General features: G+C 39.1%; 1 protein-coding gene and 1 pseudogene across 1 annotated transcript in view; both read left to right on the forward strand.

Annotated features, from left to right (window-relative positions):
* NELL1 (neural EGFL like 1) overlaps positions 1-21,286 on the forward strand; it is an 884,414-nt gene that overhangs the window by 460,073 nt on the left and 403,055 nt on the right. The gene's annotated exons all lie outside the window — the stretch shown is intronic.
* On the forward strand, positions 550-8,515 carry LOC143643943 (mitochondrial import inner membrane translocase subunit Tim23 pseudogene; annotated as a pseudogene).

Below are 21,286 nucleotides of genomic sequence, written 5' to 3' on the forward strand. Positions count from 1 at the left end.
TGAAGGAGAAATGGAGTCACAGGTTGAGGATGGACAGCTGGTCTTCCCTTTGAAGTCATGCCATGTTGAGTTTTATAGATGCTTTTGAACACTTGTTGGCAAGTGTCACCCCTCTGGTGTTCACCCTGGTCTTTATTTAAATAGCGCCTGCAGGGCCAAAGCACCCACATAGTTGCTTATGGTGAAAGTGATTATGGGTACCAATTGTGGCTTTCCTCATGATTGACTTGGGGAGTGGGTAGGGGGGTCATGGTAAGAGTAAGAACTAATGTCAGAAGACTTGCATTCATGTCCCAGCTTTGGCTGTTACTAGTTCAATGACTTTGGACAGGATGCCTTACATAGCTGTTCCCTTTCTTCTTTGGTGAAATGAGAATGGAGGTCTCTGCATTAAAGTCTCTGAAAGTCTATAATTCTAAGTGCCAAGAGTTACTAAGGAGGTCAGAGGAAAGGTGGAACTTTAGGCTGGGGTTACCAAAGACAACTTTTTAAGGTTAGTAGCTTTGGTACTGTGGAATAGCTTTTGTTATTGCTGTTGTTATTGGAACGATGAGAAGGACTTCCCCAGCAGAAGGAGTGGCAGGAGTCAAGGTAAGCGGGAAGAAAGGCCCCAGACCTGATCAGGTAATGGAGAGTGTTTTAACTCCACATAGGAAGAGAGCTTTTGAAAGGTCAGGCACTTTTAACCAATGACATCTGTGCTCCTTTGACTTCTTTGATTTCAAATTCCTTGGTTTTGACAATCCTGACAATCAGTTATTCAGCAACAAATATTTTTTGAGTGTTAACTGTGTTCCATATCCTCTTATAGGTGCTAAGGATAAAATAGTAAACATGACAAAGTCCCAGCTCTCATACAAGAAGCTTTTTTAGAGACCTTTGTGCTCTGTTAGGACATCTGCTTTATAGAACTGAGATGAGCAGAGGAAGCATTTTAACAGTTTAAACTACCATTTGAGAAAAGGGTATTTGCAGGCAATAATGAGCTATTTAAGAGAGTACGCCTTGAAATGGAGAACCCAAGTATGAGTACTGGAGGTAAAATTGAACAGAATTTTGGAGCTGGCAAGAACTAAGTTTTCTAATTATCTGAACTTGTGCAAATTATATAACTTCCCTGAAATTTAACCTTTCAATTATATGAAGTTCATAATATTAATATTAAGCTCATGGACTGATTTTGAAGCTTAAATGAAGTAATCAATGGAAAATATTTTACCTATGCCTGGCATATGATACATGCTCAGCATATATTAGGTGTTACTGTTTTATTATCACAGTTTATTTTATTAATGTTGTTTTTCACTTAATATTTAATACGAGATTACAGAATCTCTTTAACAGGGCAAAAAATCACATCTGCATACTACTGGGAGGATGTAGATCAGATGAACAATATCTTTAAAAAAACAGAAAACACAACTCTTTGGAGCTTCCTTGAATGGTAGGAAGGAAAGAAAATGATCTCCTCTTATATATAATGATTGTTCTTAAAAATTGATTGACATGTCCTATGAGCATTAACTTGTGGAGAACTGAAGCAGAGAAGTATGCAATCGCGTCATCCAGTCCAGATATTCAGAGAGCTGGTGAAGATGATTCAGGAGAGGAACTATTGATACTGATCAGATTTACTAACTGAATGGAGAATGACTGGTGCAGAGCTGAGTTCAAGATCTGGAGCCAGAAAAATCTAAATTTGCATCTTTTCCCTGCCACTCCTGTGACCTGTAATAATGTAATTGAGAAGTTAGGATTTAGGGGATGATTTTGATTACTGAGTCATTACATAGATATTCCTTTTCCCTTTCTGGTATATTGGAGTAGACAGAGGGAAATACCTGAAATCTTTAAATTGTAATCCAGCTGCCTTGATCTCTGATAATGATTGTATAGCCTTTATCTTCTGTCCCTGTGATTGTAAAAACCTTGTGACTAACCTTCATTTGTACCCATTTATCCAGTGTTTCAACTTTAGAGTCTTGAAATCACCAGAGACAGCCCCTAATGCTTATTAATGGAGGATCTTAGGTCAGTCCAGAATTAACCCAGTTCAAGTCCAAAGTTATCTTGATAACTGAGACTGGGTCTAACCAAAATGGGCCTGCCTGACATGCACAGTAGCTTAGACATTAACCTTCAAGTCACCTATACCTCCTATAATACTAAAAATCAGCCCCACCACCATATGAAGACCGCCCTTTTCTAACATACGTTCTGTGACTGAGCATATAATCCACCTGTGCGTGCTCAATAATTAGATCACCTCTAATCACATCATCTAATAAAACTATCAGAATTACTGCAGTTGGGGAAGACAGATTTTGGGCTGATAGGCCATCTGACTTCCTGCTATGTGCCTAGAAATTAACTTTTTCTGTCTCTGAAATCCCGGTATCTCAGGAATTGGTCATTTGAGCGCATTGGGCAAAAGACTCCAATGCCTTTGTCTGGTAATAATAAGTCACTTTAACCCTTCTGAATCTATTTCCTCATTTGTAAAATAGGATTGATAACAATAGCAGCAACTTTAACATATCATATGAACGTCAAATGAGCTAAAAAATGTAAACCTTCTACTGGAAGCATGACTCAGGAAATCAACAAATAAAACATATAATTATGTATCTCAGAATACCCAGCACATCATAGTTGCTCAATAAAAATTAGGCTGTACTCTTTCCCCTCAATTGCATTATATACTGTAATTTATATAAATTTCAAGTAAAATATTTGAGATACTGGTTTTTACATTTTAAGGAATAGTAGTTTTAAATGTTTGTTCCCTAAGTTCATGTTTCATTTCGGTAACTGAATCCTTGCAGATTGTTTTCAGATTCTAATGGCTGCTTCCCACTACTCCCTTGGGACAAATGTCTATTGTCTTTTTTTTTGGTGCATTACTCAGGAATTGAACCAGGTCTCTGGCATGGAAGGCAAACATTCTACCACTGTACACCCTCTATTATCTTTTATACACATGACCTCTAGTGAAGACATTTCATGCATCATTGTCAGATGAATTTAAGAAGTTGAGAAATAGATCTTAATGATCTTTATATCAATTACTCATTCAATAAATTTTTATTGAGTATCTGTTATGTGCTGGGCTTTGCTCTCAGTGTTGGATATGCAGCAGGGTACAAGATAGACCAAGCCTCTGCCATCGTGGAGCTTTCATACTAGATATGGAAATAGTTTAGAAAACCTATTGTGATTTCAGTTTTTGTAAGTGCTGTAGAGGACAACAAACTAGGATAAGAGGTTAGGAAATGATTGGTGTGGTGAAGAGGGCTATTTTATATAGGGTGGTAGGTGAAGATCTATTGAAGAATTGTCTTGAATCAAAATAGGAATAAGGTGATGGCCTGTGCCATGCAGAGAGGTCTGTGAGAATGTTTCAGGCCGAGGGAAAACCAAGTGCTAAGTTCCTAATGAAGGATGAAGCCTGATGTTTTTGAAGAACAGTGGGCAGATGGCATACCTGGTGCACAAGAAGTAGGTGATGAAGCCAGAGTCGTAAGGAGAGACTAGGACACATAGGGCCATGTGGGCCATGATAAGAGGGTTAGATTTAATTCTAAATATGATGGGAAGCCATTAAAAGTCTATTCAATGATAGAAAAGATAGGATTGATGAGCGCAGTGTTATACTCTGTTGGTCAATCAGTATGTGTTTATGGAGCATTTTCTGTATTTCCATCACAGTGTTGGGGATAGGGCTTGAAGAGGTGCTGGTGGGTTCAGAGAAAGGAAGTACAGGAAATGACTTATGTCCACTGAAATTTAATATTTAAATGAGGAGGCAAATGTATTACACATGGAATAATTTAAAAGTCATGTACTATGTATGGTAATGACTCTGAGTATGAAGAAGTTAAAAGCAGGGCAAGCCTCCTGTTTGTTGGACAATTTTAAAAGACTGGAAAGTTTTGCAGAAGCCAGGTATAGAAGGCATATAATTCTCCCAGAATAGATTAGATAGGAATAGGTAATAAGCAGCCACTATAAATTCCTGAACTGGGTATTTAGATGATTGATTTGACAGTAGTATGCTTTGGAAGAAGAGGAATTAATTGCTCAGAGACTGGTTGTTTACTGCCATTATAATCTTGGCCATCAAAACCTGGATAAATGTGGGGCCTTGGTGGCAGGTTGTATAGAGGAGCTTAAGAGAGGGAAATATAAAGAAATTCAATACTTATAACTTCAAAGCCTAGAAAGATGGCATTTCCATGAATTGAACTGGTATTATTGGAAAAATAAGTAATTTGGATTGGAAAAACGTGGGTCACATTTGTGGTGACAATAGAATATTTGTTTAGGCATGTCTAGTCAGTGGGATTTAATATACTGAAATGATATTAGGTAGTAGTTAACCCGAAGACTCAGGAATGGCAAATGAAAGCTCAAAGACTAGAACTTTTAAAAGTGCTATTATTATTTGGGTTAGTGTCTGTTTTTTCCAGCAGAATGCTATTATGCAAAATGATCTGTGATAGGAAATTTAGTCATAAGTTTAAGTAGAGCTATCATCTTTACCGGTCAAGTCTGAATAATATTTTCAACTTTCCTTAATGGACTAAAATGCCCAGTGCTCACCAGTAAAGGAGAGAAGAAAACTCAAATTGGCTAAGCCTACCCGCCATTAATATAGCCCAATTAGTGTCCTGAAGTATGACTCAATGTGGTTGGTATGCTTTCTTCTTAGAGAGGAGACAGGAATGAGGCATAGAATAAAGAAAATAGTGGAGACCCTTTCCTTCCTCCTTCAGATTCCAAGCTAATTCACCTTATTTGTAGATGGAATTATAGAACTGGGGAATTAGGTATTTGAGATAGAGACGTGAGTCATTCTGATACAAAAATGTTAACAAGGATGAAAAATTACATCGAGAAATTTCAAAAGGCCAGGGTGGTAGAGGAGAACTTATCTAGGTTATCTAGAGGGGGAAGAAGCAGCAACAAAAGTGGCAAAAAAATTAAGAAAGTGTAATACAGAAATCAAAGGAGAAAAGAGTTGCTGGTCAATGGTATTGTGAGGGGATCATGCAAAGGCCAGGAGGATGAAGACACAGAAAATTCCATGACCAGGAGGATGAAGACACAGAAAATTCCATTAGATTTAGCAAGAAGAGGGTTATAGGAAATATACTAGAGAGCAGAATCATTGCATCTCAGATGACAGGATAGAAAAAGAGAGTTTGTTAGAAATTTGAACAATGGGTAGAATTTGGAGGATTTGGTCAGTCAAAAGAGAGGTAGAATTGGACAGAAACTTGGAGGAGACATCAGGGTCATATGGAAGATATTTTCTCTTCCTCATGCAGACTTTAAAGCCAAATATGTGAAGGTCAAGTGGAAGAAGTGGATTGAATGAAAAGTTGAGAGAAAGAGAGGTCTACTGTGAAAACCATGTTATTTGGAGGGACCCTTGCCCAACAATGCACTGACTCCTTTTCATTCAGTACATTGTCCACAATGTGTTTTCCTTTCTCCATCTTTTAGAACTGATGAAAGCCAGTTCTACTCTATGTAAATAGAAATGTAAAGTTTATCTCCTGGAGGGAACTTTGAATTATAATGTATATTTTATTGCTATGTCATAGTCTCAGCACTTGGTTTCATTTCCATGTTCATTTCCATGGAAATAGCCTGTGCATTTGTAAAGAGATTATACTTTTTCTGCCAGGGCATAAAAGAGGCAGACCATCTATCACCCAGAGACACATAGGGAAACAAACAAATAAACAAAAAACAAATATGATTTGTTTTGACTTAAATATTTTTGGGGTACAGAGCCTAATATGAAAATGTCCCCTGAAAACAAAATCTGCCCCCTACCTTGCTGGGAAATTATTTAAAATAAAATAATGCATGTAAGCTGCTTCAGACATGCTGGGTTTGAGATGTCAACATAAGAAATTTGAAATCCAACTGTGAATAGGTGTGATTTATTAATGAATTTTTAGCAACTTTTAAAACCACATTCAAACATCAATAAAGTCAAGATTGTTCTGAATTTTAATTAGAACATATCATAGTTTCTGTTTGAAATCATGGCCAATGGAGGGCCCTGCACCTCAGTAATACATAAGTGCAAGTTTTTCTTTTTGGGGCCATCTCAAGGCTTTTGGATTACTATGGAGTGAAGTGTCAGCTCATCTTATTCTAGAAAATATTTGAGTCTATTTCAACTAATTCAACTAATCAAGATACAGATTTGTCCTGAAATGTCCTCATTGGAGTAAAATTTTATAAGAATTATAGAAGCAAGAAATACTGAAAGCAAGTGTTTCTAATGGAAGCATGGTGAGTGAGATCTTCTAGGCAATGCAGCGATGGCATAGCTATAACTAGAACAGGTCCACTTCCACCCCCTTAAAATACTATTCTAAAATAGTGAAGAGGACTTTTCTTAATAAGATAACAGTTTGGTCCTTTTATATTCATTCTCTCAGCTGTCTTTGTTTTCTAAATATGCTGTGTTACCATCAAGACCTAAAAGAAAATAATCAATTCAGTCCCCACTCTTCGTTCATTCATCCAGACTCAGAGCCATTGCACTTGCTATTCCCTCTGACTGGAAGGGGCTTTTCCCTGACATCTGCCTGGTTTTCTCCCTTACTTCCTTCAGGTCTTTCACTGAGGTCTCCATCTCAGTGAGGCTTCTCAGCCATCTTTCTAAATTTCCACACATACTGACACTTCTTTCTCCCTTCTTTGTTGTATTCTTCCTTTTAAGAACTAATCACTACTTACCAGACTATATATTTTACTTAATGTCTTATTTATGGTTTGGCTATTCCACTAGAATGTAAGCTCCATGAGGTCAGGGATCTTTGTCTGTTTTATTCATTACCATATCCCTAGTACCTGGAAGATACATAGTAGGTACACAATACATATTTGTTCATATTTTAGGTGATCAATAAATGTGACCATGGTGGTAAATATTTTAGACCATTCAGTTATAGTAACAGAAAATCTAACTCAAGCCAGACTAATCAATAAAGAAGATTTATTGGCTCTTATACTTGGAAGTCTATAGCTCAACAAGCAATTTTTTAGGGTTGCTTTGATTCAGTAATTCAGGCATGTCATCAAAGATCAGGTTCCTTCCCTTTCTTTTCATCTCTCTGCTCTGCTTTCCATGGTTTCAGCTTCATGGTAACAGTCTGAGGATCACATTGTGATTCCAGGATGAGTGCCCATAATCACATGATCTTGCACATCTGGGGAGACAAAGAGAAGATTGCCTCTTAGAAACTCTATCAAAAGTTCTGGAAAGATGTATGACTGTTGTGCAGGTCACACTCACGAACAAGGTGGTGGTAATGTGGGTCTCCCCACAGTTACTGAGGTGCAGAGGTAGAGCAGAAGACCTGGCATGAGGCAGCAGCTGTAAGCGGAGGGACAGACATACACCCGAGAAAGTGAAACAAAACCAGAAGGGGCTTAGCTGGCTTTTTCAGAGTAGGCAAAGCAGATCACAGGTAGGTGGATTTCACTGGCATCCCCCTAACTGGTAGAACCCGTTTGTCTCCTTATTTAAATGTGCATCCTCACTGTCTTGGGCAGAATACAGATCAGTTTACTTTATCTACCGGAGCTGGTAAAACCCAGGGCAGATTTGGACTCGTCTTTTTTACCTTTGGATGGTGTTGTATGACAAGGGGTTGCATTTGGTGCAATGAATGGTCCAGGACTAGGATTGAAGGAAGCACAAACCATGGCCTGGTTAAAACCAAGAAATGCACAGATTTTGAATATAGTGACCAGGCAAGAGGGACTTTGATCTAATACTTTAGTTACTCTGGCTTTGCTTTATATATGCATTTGGCATCAGCATTGAGATGTGAGGTGCAGAAGATGACCTCAACACAGTGGCAGCTAGAATCATGACAGGCATGTTGTATAAAAGTACAGGTGGTCTTCAGGGGATAGCATGAGGTGGTCTAACAGAACTAACACTTACCAGCCTCTATGCACTATATAATAGCTGGGAGTACTTGCTCCAAAAGTCACCGAAAATTTTACCAAGTTGTGAATGAAGGGTACTTTAGGAGTCATCCAAATCAATTTATATGTCAGTCTGGACTTATTTTCTCTTCTACCTACAAGAAGTTTGAAAAATTGGATGCTCTGACTTGCTGTGCTGAAGGTCATTGATGGTTTCCCAGAATTGGCACTCCTTCCAGCCATTAGGAGCCATAGTCTTTGGTGGCTCACTGAGCAACATGCTTCTCATCTCCTTGGAGGAAGGTGCTGCACGTACTCACTCTGCTACCCCCTGAGCTGGAAAAGTACTCCCAGAATTCAGGCCAAGTTTGTCATCAGCACTCAACAAGTTGGTAATTTAGTGAACCTAAACTGTAATGATGTCCTATATTTCCATTAATGGGTAAAATTAGAAAAGAAAGTGCTAAAAATATTCTTTCCCAGAAGCTCCCAGCTGACATGCCCATTCTTGAATCAAACACTATGATTAGGGATTGCAGTGCTTGGCTGAGGCATAGCCACATGCTCCACCACAAGTGCCTGGCTTGGACTTGGCTTCCCCCAAAGACCCTGGGCTGTGTGTAGATGTAGTATGTGGATGTCCTAATGATAATCAGGATACTTACAAAGAGAAAAGCAAATGGGTAATAGAAAAGGAACTATACAGCCTTTTAAAACAGACAAGATCACTTGTTACACAAAGCCTAAGGTCTAAGGTCACAAATATAAAGCACTTGGAACTGTTGGACATATTAGATTTTAATAACTGCTATTAAATTGTTTTTATTGTTATAATTTCAATATACAATGAAGAGATACACAATCTCTCTTGACCATCGCTAGCTCTAGACCAGGTTTGGACCATAATGCTGATATTCCACAGCTAATTAACCCTAAAGCATTTGCTTCCCTTTATGAAGCTCTTACATGGTGAAATTTATCCAATTATATATTTCCTATCTAGGCCATTATGATACAGAAAGAGAAATGAGAATTTTAGTCATTTAGGTTCAGGTTAATGATATATTGCCAGCTCTTTGATGAAAACCTTTCCTCCATGTAACTATTGAATTATAGACATTAGAAAAGAGATTAGTAATCATCTACATACCATCCTTATTTTAGGATGATAATATTTAGGAATGAAATATTTGGGCCCAGAGAAATTCACATGCTCTAAGCTTGCATAGATAGTGGCAGAAGTGGTATTTAAACCCAAATCATCAGACTTTGGTTGAGTTCTTTCCAGGTTACATGTCAGTGTTTTTTTTTATTCACATTGGAGAAAGTACACGGATGGCCATTTTTATAGACCTGTCAAGTATTGTACCTATGTCCCAAGATAGCAAGATACTAAGTGCTTTGGAAGATTTAGTTTTCACAGGTGAAAAATGGTCGATTTTTATCATTCTGAGAAACTGGAGACTAAATTTTATTCCAGCTTGTGCCCACACACACATCCACTGTACATACATATAATGTATTTGCAGAGGAAAGTCTTGCTTGATTAAATGAGGTAATCTCAAAAATCAAATGTGAGATCTCAAAACTCAAAAGAAATAAAACATAAAAAGGAATCTCACTAGAAAATATCTAGTCCTTGATGTTTGAAACACAGCTAAATTGTTCCTCCAAGATACGGTCCAGAGCAGGCTGCTCTCCCTTAGCTCCACAGGTTTTCTCTAAACATTTAGAGCTGGAGGGTTTTTTTTGAGAATCACCTACCATGGCAGATTGGCATTTCCTGGTGGTGATTTATCCTTTTTCCGTCCTTGTAATCTTGTGCGAGCCAGTTAACCTCTCTGTGCCTTAGATAATAAAAAAACAGTCCCTCCCTATGACATAGAGATGTGGTAAAGATAAATTATGCCTCAGTGAATTTTAAGTAAGAAATTTGTGCAGATAAATGGATGGTACTGTTTGAGATTTATAAATCCAAGGAGAAATGATAAGGGAGGAGATTAAGGAGAAAGAGCAGCAGCTGAAAACAGAGGCAAGCCTCGAGCATCTAACAATGCCCCAAAAGAACACCATTTTTTGGCCCCCTTTTCTTTCCTCTTTCCTTATCTCTCCTATCATTCTTGAGTAGAGCCATGCTCAGAAGTCACATACTTAGAAACCAGATTCCATTCCTTTCTTTCTCCTCAAGCTCTTGAAATGCTGCCAGCTGACAATATTTGCTGGTCAGTAGATCTCTTGTTAAATGAGCCTTTCCATTCCTCTCAAGTGAAATGAGTTGAGTGGTAATGGAATCTATATGGTAGCTGTCATGGGATGTCACGCAGTGTGAATTAACTGTTTCAAAACCCATTTGAATTCTCACAGGCATGCCTTTCTGTCCTATAGAGGCTAGCATGCTAGAAACATTTCTCAGATTCTCTTGCTGTCAGGGTCCCAAATTATGATTTAGATTATACAAATCAGATGACTTCTTCTAGGCTTTGATCAGGAACTGAGTCATATAGGAAGAAAGGAAGTGATAGAGATTTCCATTTTGTTGACTTAAATCATGGCAGGGGCATGATGTCTGCTTCCTGCTTTTTCCAGAGACTTTCTGATTTGACAGCTTCCTGATCATGGCATGGGTAGGGTGATTCTGTGGTGGTGACAGCCTCCTGATTGTGTCAGAGGCTACGTCTTCCTTGCTGTCCCATTTCTGTGGTGTGGTTTAGAGAACTGTTTCTGGCAGCTCAACCTGGAGTCTGTTTCTTCAGTCTTTTTCTTTTGCTTCCTCCTTACCTGCAATTAGAACCAATGGTAAAGCTCCAGCAGCAATCTTGGATTATGAAATGACTTGCAGGATGGAATCTACCCATAAAATTGGTGGGAGAGGCTAGAAAAGCTTGGATCTTATTGATAATGGAGCCAACATATTATTCTCGGACTATTTTTTTTTAATTCTTTTATATGAGAGAGAAAGAAATTTGAGTATGTAACTCCTTGTAGTTAGGTCTCTGCATCTTGTTGTTGAGCCTAATCCTAACTGATACATTGGTCCTATGGAAAAGAAGCATATTGTAATTTAAGTCGTTCCCAGGCAGCTGGGAGTGGAGTGTGGCACCTTCTGGGCTCCAGAAGTTATATGTAAGTAAAATGATGTTGAAATATATATCAATGAACAAATATTCTCAAGAGGGCATCTTGAGTGAGAGTCATAAAGAGGAGGATCTAGGTAAGGATTTATGACATGACTATATGCATGTGAGATTCTAGACCAAGCCACCTCCTTATGCCTTCTCGAGTCTGCATTCTACCAACAAGGGCAAAGGTCGAAGATCACTTTGCCCTAATTCCCTGGAGCCATAGGGCAGTTTTGACTGCTCTTTCTGTAGGAGAGGGAAACTTGCAACAGAATTCCTCTTAGGGAGGGAGTCTTGCTTAGGAAAATAATAAGCTTTGTTGTTGGAAATAAGGGATAGTTAGAGTATGTTGCTATAGAAATAAACAGGAATTTGGAGGTGATGGGGTAGGAGAAATGGGAGGGGAGAAGAGAGAGTAGCTAGTGAGATAGTTTGAGGTTTGGGCATCATGTGGAATGAAACATTGGGTGAGAATCCTTAGTGGTGGTATGACCAAAGTAATTGTAATGTTCTTACAACATTATGATTACTCAGTATCTCCATATGAAGTATCTCAATATGCAGTTGTTTGCATGACTGGGATGTAATGCTTTCCTCTTATCCTCTACCAAAAAAAAGTTAAAATTTATCTGCCCATACAAATATACATTGTGAGTGTGTGTTTTCTTCTTTATTTCATTTTTTCTGAAATTAAGGAAGTTGCTGAGTTTCACATCTAAATTTATTTATTGGTGTGGGGGAAACATTACCCAAAGAATAAAATTATCCATGGGCTGAATGAATTCATTCAAAACATGAGCCTCCTCCCTAACCTGTTGGCATTTACATGGCTCTTATTCAGAGCCCTCGACTTCTGCAGTTGTGGAAAGGGGCGTGTGGGCTGATCTGAAGGTCAGAGAATCCCAAGCTGCCAGTTAGTTCACTTTTTGTTCTAAAGAGGTCTCTGTTTATACAGATGCTCTTCCTTGTGAGTTCTAATAAGACTGAAACACCTTTCAGTGTTACAATATAGAGCAGAAGGTGAGACGTGGGAAGATAAAGAAATTGCTGTATTGACCAGAGGGAAGAAGTAGTGGCAAGAATGGTCTAAGAACAGAAGCAAGGAGATGGACAATGGAACCCCCAGTGGGGAAAAGAAAGGGAGATTAAGGAAAAGACTTGGGACAGTAGGAAAGGGCCAAGTATAAGTCTGGTTTATAAGGAAGATTGCTTATAACATCTCAAAACAATATCTCATAATAAATAAGAAAGTGATAGACAGTGGAGCATTGGATGCATACTTACCTTTTTTCAAAAAAAATTTTTTATTGACAAATCTTCACACACATGCATTCCATACATGCTATACAATCAGTGGCTCACGATATCATCATATAGTTGTGTACTCATTACCATGATCATTTTTGGAACATTTGCATCACTACAGAAAAAGAAATAAAAAGAAAATACTCACACATCACATACCCCTTGCCCCTTACTCTCACTGACCACCAGTATTCAATCAACCCAATTTATTTTACCCTATTTATGTTATTTATTATCCATATGTTTTTACTCATATGTCCATACCATGGATAAAAGGAGCATCAGACATAAGGTTTCACAATCACACAGTCACATTGTAAAAGCTATATTGTTATACAATCATCTTCAAGAACCAAGGCTACAGGAACACAGCTCAACAGTTTCAGGTACTTCCCTCCACCCCCTCCAATATACCATAAACTAAAAGTGTTATCTATATAGTGCATAAGAATAATCTCCAGGATAATCTCTCAACTCTGTTTGAAATCTTTCAGCCACTGAAACTTTATTTTGACTGATTTCTCTCTTCCCCTTTTTGAACAAGAAGGCTTTCTCAGTCCCATGATGCCGGGTCCCAGCTCATCCTGGGAGTTCTGTCTCATGTTGCCAGGGAGATTTACATCTCTGGGAGTCATGCCCACATAGGGGGGAGGGCAGTGAGTTCACCTGAGAGAGATAGGCCACATCTGAGCAATAAAAGAGGTTCTCTGGGGTGACTCTTAAGCATAATTACAAGTAGGCTTGGTCTATCCTTTGCTAAGAAATAAGTTTCATGGGGTGAATCCCAAGATTGAAGGCTTCAGTCTATTGATTTGGTTGTCCCCACTTCTTGTAAGAATCTCAGGAATTCTCCAAATGGGGAAGTTAAATATTTCCTCCTTTCTCCCCAGTCCCTCAAGGGGACTTGATGCATTTATATCTTAAGGGGACATTTGTGTGAGTTTAAGGAATGAGGACCGCTGTAAAGGAAACAGCAAGACAAACACATAGCAATCTAATTGTTTTGCTGAAAAGGGGACCTTAGGTGGGCAATAATAGTGAGGAAAAGATGCTATGGAAAATGACAGGAACACGTGCAGATAAGCTCCTGCCAATTGGAAATTAGAAGTACAGCATTGGTTTTCCTGCATATTTATATCTAAGGGGAATTGTATTATGATTGAGTCAAATAATTTGAAATATATGAAAAATGCATTCATGCTCACATCCCTGCATCTCTTTTGGTGTGGCAGACAACTGGGTCAATAAACTTCTATAAAACAACACATTTGAAGCTTTAGGTTTTCAAATTTGTCGACAATGTAAAAAAAAAAAAAAAGGATTAAAGGATCTGTCTGTTAGCAGGAGAGCCTTGACCCTAATGCTGTGGTTCCTCGTCCTCTTCTGCCACAGGGACCTTTTCCCCAGGGGAGGACTCCTGGCGATGAGGAGGAGCTGGTATCTGAGTTCCAGAAGTTTGCTGCTTTTAGTTTGACTGACTCGGGACCATGATGGGAAATGAAGGCAGGGGTCGCAGCGCGGGGGAAGTGCAAAGGTCCATTTCAAGAACTTAAACCTCATTCAGAGGCAGAGAATGGAAGGATTGGTCTTCAAGAGATACTAAGTATGACTGGTAGTTTGAATGGCAAAAATTGGAAAACAAGGGCGAGAGGCTGATGGGCCCTAAAACCCAGAAGAGAGGTAGGGTTTCCTATGAAAAGGAAGTCCCTAAAATGGTATTTCAAGGTGCTCTTGATCTCAGGTTCTGGGATCACACCAGCCAGTAGGAATATCTGCTCCATCAGGTATTGGTATGTCACTTTGGGCAAAGCGTCTCAACCACTCTGTGTCTCAGTTTCATCAGCCGCAGAACTTAAAGGATACCAATAATAATACCTATCACATACGGTTTTTATTATGAGGATTAAATGAGTTAGTACGTAAAGTCCTTGGAACAATACCAAGTGCGTAATATGTGCTCTAGAGCTATATGTGTTCTTGTTGATGGCAAACATTTCGTATATGTCAGGCAGGAGGGCCGTGCTTTCTGTGGACTATATAACTTAATTCTCATCATAACTCTATGAGTAGGGATTATTATTATTTTCATTTTGCAAATGGAAAAACTGATATATAAAGGGGTTAGATAATTTGTCCAACTAATAAATGGCAGAATTGAGTTTTAAACCTAGACAGACCAAATCTAGAACCCTAATCTTTGATCATGTAAAGTGGTTAGGTGCCTGAATTATACTAATAGCTTGACCATGAATAGCAAGTATCATAATCATTTGAAATGTAATTGGCAGTTGGGTAGAGGGAAGGCATTAATCCAAGAAATTGAGATAGAAAAATTTGGAATTGTAATATTTAAGACTATCAGATATCAAATACATAAGGGAAATAACAAAATTAATATTTTTGATGAACAGTGTGGCCTCAACTTCTCCCCGTGGTATGCTAGTGTACTTTTCACCCACTGGAAGTTAATTGGAGGAAGCAGCCCCCTGCACACCTTTCACACTGATTCATCTATAAAAAGCCACTAAATTGGATTGGGGACCAGGGTAAATTTTATTTGAGGTATTTTCTTTCTGCAGAGGCGGTACCAAAATAGAAGCCCTGCAAGTTTCTGAGTTTGGGCAAAATTAGTTTTTTAAAAAATTTGTATGTGTAATAGAACTTTATGACAACATAACTCATTACACTGGCCTGGGGGCCACTCATGGAACATAAATACTGCATAGAGCAAGATAAAGGCTCATTGATATCTATTTGGCTTTAATAGTTTTTTTTTTTTTCTATCCCCTTTCTAATACCAGCCACAGCCTAGAGAAAAAGAGCAACAGGGAAAATTATGAATTTTGGTCCAGTTTTACTCTATGACTTTGGTTCTATTATGAAGGATGACCACATAATATGGTGGTTGGGAGCACAGGCTGGGCCATCCCGTGGACCTGTGTTTGACTGCTCTGTTGGTGGCCTGCCTGCTAAGGAATCTTACATCCACATCTTAGCATTATACCCATTTCCTTCTCACTGTAGCATGTGGGTTTATATTTCCTGTTTGGATTTCCTGAAAGCTAAAGGAAAGGTTCCACTCTTCATTTATTCAATTTTTTTTATTCCATTCAATATTTATTGAGTACCTGTTAAGTGCCAGGTGCTGTCTCTAGGGAGACAGACGTGAACAAGATGCATGAATTGGTTTTCTCATGGAGCATACGTTCTAGATGGTGAGAGGAGACAAGCAAACAGGTTCACTTGTTTACTCTATTTTTGACAATTTCAGGTAGGGCAAATACTGATGATGAATTTGGTGATATCAGCTAGTGATAAGCGCTATGAAGAAACTAAAACAGTTTGTGATGAGGGGTAAGGGAAGGGCCCATTAGATTGGGTAGTCAGAAAGGCCTCTGGAGAAGTGGCTTGTGAGATGACACCTGAAGAGTTAAAACAACCAGCCAAGCACTGATCTGGGAAGAGAGCATTTCATGTAGAGATTAGCAGTTGCAAAGGTCCTGTGGTAGGAATGAGTTTCACTAGAACATAGTGAAGCCTGATGGTGGGTTCTCAGGTCAGAGAGATGCTGTTGGAGCCCCTTTGGACTAAAAGGGTTCTTTCTGTTAGCAGGAAAACTTGGGGTCAACAGAGATGGATCCACACATTCATAGTTTCAGGTCTTGCCTTGCTCTCATCTAGCCATGACTGTAGAATTGTTGAGTGACCAATATCTGCTACCCAAAATGCAGCCAAGAAAGAGGCTTCCCAGGCTGACATGGGAGCAGAGGGAGCTTTATCTCTGATCTAGCAACTGCAACAGCTTTCTTGATTTGGTTCTTTTTTGTTTGTTTGTTTAAGAGGGCTCCAATGTTTTAGCAGGGCTCCGTTACTCAGAATGTCCCCTGGCCGTGTTCTCAGTAATTTCCTTTAACTGTGGAAGAGCCAAGAGGAGATGGAGTGGTGGGTGGGCTGTACAGAGGCAGTGGGTTGAAGAAGCCCTGGCTGTTTCCTTTGCCACAGTGATTAGTTGATTGGCCTCACTTTTGGGCCTGGGTGGTGGTCCATTGGGGTCAAAGTATAAATGGAAGAACAGAAAGGGGTGGCTTTCAACCTTGGTTCACATTTAACTCATTCAGAATGTGTGGATTTTAAAAGGACTGAGACTGATGACCACAACCTTATCCCGTGCCCAGAGATTCTGATTTCATTGGTTTGAAATGAGAGTCAGACTTAAGTATATTTGTAAAATCATCCAGGTTGAATACCATGTTGCCCAGGAGGGTAGCTAGGCTGTGACCACTGGCCTAGGGGGACATACACTGTCCTCCCTCCCTCCCTCCCTTCCTTTCCCCTTTTTCCTAATGCATTTTGCCTCTCATATCTTTAGCTTGAGAACCAAGGTTCTTTACCAAGTGACAAAGCCCTGCACCTCAGAACATAGGGTAAAGGTGGCATCCCAAGGTCTTCTGATAGCAACTAGCAAATAGGTGTGTACATGTGTGTGCATATATGATGTGTATGTTGAGTGGTGTGGGGTATGCATTTGTGTGTGTGCAGTGCATGCATATTGTGTGTGTGTGAGATGTGCTATGTGTGTGACGCATGTGTATATGCAATGTATGGTGCGCATGTGTGATGTATTGGTACGGGTATGGTGTGTGTGCTCAGTGTGTGTATGGTGGGTGAGTGTGGAGTGGGTAGGGTAGGTGTATATGCATGGTATGTATATAGTGTTTTTAGAATATGTGTGTGGCGTGTATGTGTATTGTGTATGATATTAAAAATGTGTGTGTATGTGCAGTATGTATATATGGAGTGTGTGTGTTATGTGTTTTTGTGTGTTTGTGTCTTGTGGTGTGCGTGGTGTTTGCACATGGTATGTGTGGTATAAGTGATGTGTGTGGTATGTGTTTTATGAATTTGAAGTGTATCTTACTGATTATTCACATGTAATGACCTTCATTAAATTACTTAACCTCTCTGAGCTCATTTCCATACCTAAAAATTGGAATGTTAGTAGTGTCTCTAATCCTGTGCTTCTTTTAAAGTATATATACATAAAATATTTTAGCACAGTGCCTAGCACAGGTGAAGAACTCAATAAAAGTTACACTTTGTGGTAGGTTGAATTACTTATCTGCCCAAACACATTTTTGGTCTTAGGCTGCATTCCTGGGGGAATGAACTCATTGTGAATGGGCTATTGAAGATGCTGATGTAATTAGGTTGTGGCCCAGCTGATTGAGAGTGAGCATTAATCTGATCACCGGAGTCCTTTACAAGCAGAAGGAATTCGGAGGTTAAGAGAAAACCACCAGGAAGAGCCAGAAGCTGGCAGTGGGCAGGAACCCAGAAGGAAAGGAGAGGACTCCACCAAGAGACTGGAAAGCCTTGGAACCCAAGGTTTGCTATCCAGCTAGAATGCTATTTCCCCCTGGAGGAAACAAGCCTTCCAGCCTTTGAAACTATGAGCCAATAAATTCCCATGTTTAAACCAGCCTGTTGTGTGGTATTTGTCACACAAATACCAGCAAACTAAGACAATGATGAAGATACAATCTTGATCAATCTGCTTAACCTTCTGGAGCCCTTGTTTCTGTATCTGTTAAATGGGAATAACTGTTGCTAACAAACAGGGTTTGAGCAAAAATAAAATGAGTTAGTATCTTCAGACGTTCATTCCAAGTTAAAGTGCTACACAAACTGAAGATATGTCTGCAGGTCTGACTTTATTGAAACATCTTCCTCCAACCATCAAAGCCTGTCCCATGTATTTTGTTCCAAACAAACAGAGCTCTGCTTCCTCTTACCAATCTTGACTATAATGCTGCTGACAATGTAAAAGCAGGTGCGGATGCCAGTGCTCCCTGAAGGGGCTGTGCTTGATTTAATATGTGTCCGATATCGCCGTGTTTAGATCAGTCCTGAAGGACATGACAAATCTATTTCTATTGGCCTGTTGTACCTCGTTACAGTTCTGTATGTTTTCCAGCAATGGGAGGTGGGAGGTAGAGAGGGGAGGGTGGATGGCTTTTGTTTGCGCAATGTATGTGCTGTCCGGCAATGGGAGCATCAGTGTGATTGAAAGAATTTATACTTTTAATCTATTTCCTGGTCTCAGTTCTCCCTTTGCCACCCCTCATCTTTGCCAAGTGTAGTCATTTGACAGGTGGTATGTTTTTGCTTGACATTGATACGAGTGCCAACTCCATTGCTCAAAACAAAGTGCATATTAAATGTTGAACCAGCAAAGGCGACGGTGATTTTGGCCAAGAGACATAATTTCAAATATGCTTTTGAAAAATTCAGTCTGTGTTTGTTTCCCTATCTGAAAGATTTGGGAATGTTGGCTTTTGGAGGAAGGAAAGGACGAATCTGGGGCTTGTAACAATACTGACCTGGCTGAGTTGATAATACTGCAGATTTCTTGGATGTAAAGTTGTTAGCGTTTTTAGCCTACAAAGTCTCAAACTCAGCTTCTGTCTGTGCGACTGAAAACTGTGAATATTATCTTTAAAATTAGAATTCGTCCAAAGAAGTTTTTCTTAATGAAACAAAAATATGCAAATAAGAAATTATAGGTCCCCCCCGCCCCCTTCCAAGAATGAACATGAGAATGTAACATTTCAGGCAAAAGCTACTTTATATATTCATACTCTTTTTTTTAAAAGCTGTTTATTCCCAGAGAGATTTACCTTATTATATCCTGAGTGATTTCAGTGATTTGGCCTCTGCAGCTTCCCTGTCTTTCTGCATATATATAGACTTTTTTTTCATAGAAAGTCTTTTATGATTTTACTCCAGATTTGTTTTCTATAATTTTCATTTATGGCAATTCTTATGCTTACTGCGGAATAACACCTTAGAATGACCTTTCTAAATTATTTTTCTAAAATTCGTGAGACGCCTCCTTCCTGTTGATGCAGATGGCACACTGATAGTTGGGTCTTTTTATGTTTCCCTTAACCTTCTTAGAGTAGATGGATTTTAGTCCAGGCATTTTAAATGAAATTGTGTTTTTATCAGGTATTTTACAAATCATAAAATTGCTAGTGTGTTAAGTCGATGTTTTTGACTTAACCAGATGGACTGTTCGTTAAACCTATCTGAGATTGACAGACATTTAAAAATGAGAAACACATTTGGGGCTTTGTGTGTGAGCGAATAGTGCGTGTGTGTGTGTGCATGCATGCAGGTGCGCATATGTGTAATGGTATCAGTTTTCTCTGAACAGGCTAAAATTTTTAGTTTTGGTGGAGGGTGGGAAAACGTCCCCGGTCATTTAATACTTCTATCAATTAAAGGACCAACCAGGGAAACATTATTCATCATTCAAAAAATGTAGAAGAAATATGAGAAAATTCATTTATTCATTTCATTAAATAGTTATTAAGCACCCATTATGCATCAGGGACTGTATTAGACATTAGAGATTTAACAGTGAACAGAACTGATGCATTCAGTCTGCCCTCATATAGCTTATGAGCAATAGGGGTTTGGGGAGCATGTAAAGAAGGGAAATAGCCCTTATTTATTGCCTAGAATGTGTCTGATACTCTGCTAGGCACCTTCATATATTATGCCATCTTATTGATCATGGTTATAAATAAGATTATAAGCCAATAAGATACATGTTATCCTCCTTTTTTACCAGTGAGGGAAATTGAGGCTTAGAAATTAATATCAGAGGTGGATCTAGGACCAGAACCCAGACCTCTCTGACGCCAAAGCCTATATCCTCTCTGCCACACTGTGCTATTTCTCTTTAGAAATTGAGAAAAGGATTTTTATCCTTGGGAATTCGACTTCCAACCTCTGGAGGAAGCCGTTGAATTATTAAGTATTTTTGCTAGAATTGAGGACCGTGCTCTGGGCTGCATTAAAGAGTTCGTGTATGGCAAAACCCATGGCCCTTTCTATCTTCCATTTAGTGTACAGGATGAAAAGGGCTGTCATATTGACATTAGTCTGCCTGAGTAATAGGCCATAGGGCTCTGTGGCTTGTGCTGAAAGGTTGATTGAGCTGAGACCTGTTGTGAGTAAAGGCTGATCTTTCGTGAAGGCTGTTTAGTGAGCTGCTACCTCTCCTGATGGAGAAATATATTCTTTTCAAGACCCCATTTGCAGATTTGCTGGAACCTTTGATGATCAAAAACAGATGCAGCTATCTTAGAGAATAAGATATCTTTTCTCACCCTGGGGGTTGGTGATGGGTTTGAAAGATGACTGGTCCTGGACTTGATCATGGCAGGGAGCATCTAATTCTGCAGCCATCTCTGAAGTGCAAAACTGAACTGTGAAATTCAATCCAGTGGATGTTTATTGAGTGATTATTATCTACTAGATGTTATGCTAAGTACTTATGATATAGAGATGAATAAGCAAAATTTCATCCCTCAAGGAGCACAATTCTAGTGGGGAAGGCAGACATATAAAATATAGATTCTCCTTCAGGGTGAATAAGGCAAAAATATAAAAATCCACAAGTTTCTTAGGTAGTCAAAAGAAAGGAGAGATTAATTTAAGAAGAAAGAACCAAATAAAGGATGACTAGAGGGAGGAGATATCTAAGATTTTTTTTTTTTTAGTGATGGGAAATAAGCCAAGCAATCATGAGACAGGTGAGAAGGTATTCCAACAGTGGAGACAGATTGTACAATGGGAGCCTTTAAGAAAAAATTTGGAAAATAGATGGAGTTCTATATTGTTTATGCATAAATGGGGCAGAGGGAAGTGGAACTTATGTATTTTTCTATCTTTGTTTTAGTCACCTGGAGAGAGAATCTGTATAGCCATTGATAAAAGGACAGATTTGAGAGGCTCCAAGTAGAGGTTGCAATTTCTGGAGATTCCTGAGATTTGGGAGTATGTAAGTGAAGAGTCAACAGAGAATAACTGTCAGGTTCTGACACAGGGAT

Source organism: Tamandua tetradactyla, chromosome 8 (genome assembly GCF_023851605.1).
Source record: "Tamandua tetradactyla isolate mTamTet1 chromosome 8, mTamTet1.pri, whole genome shotgun sequence".
Lineage (NCBI taxonomy): Eukaryota > Metazoa > Chordata > Mammalia > Pilosa > Myrmecophagidae > Tamandua > Tamandua tetradactyla.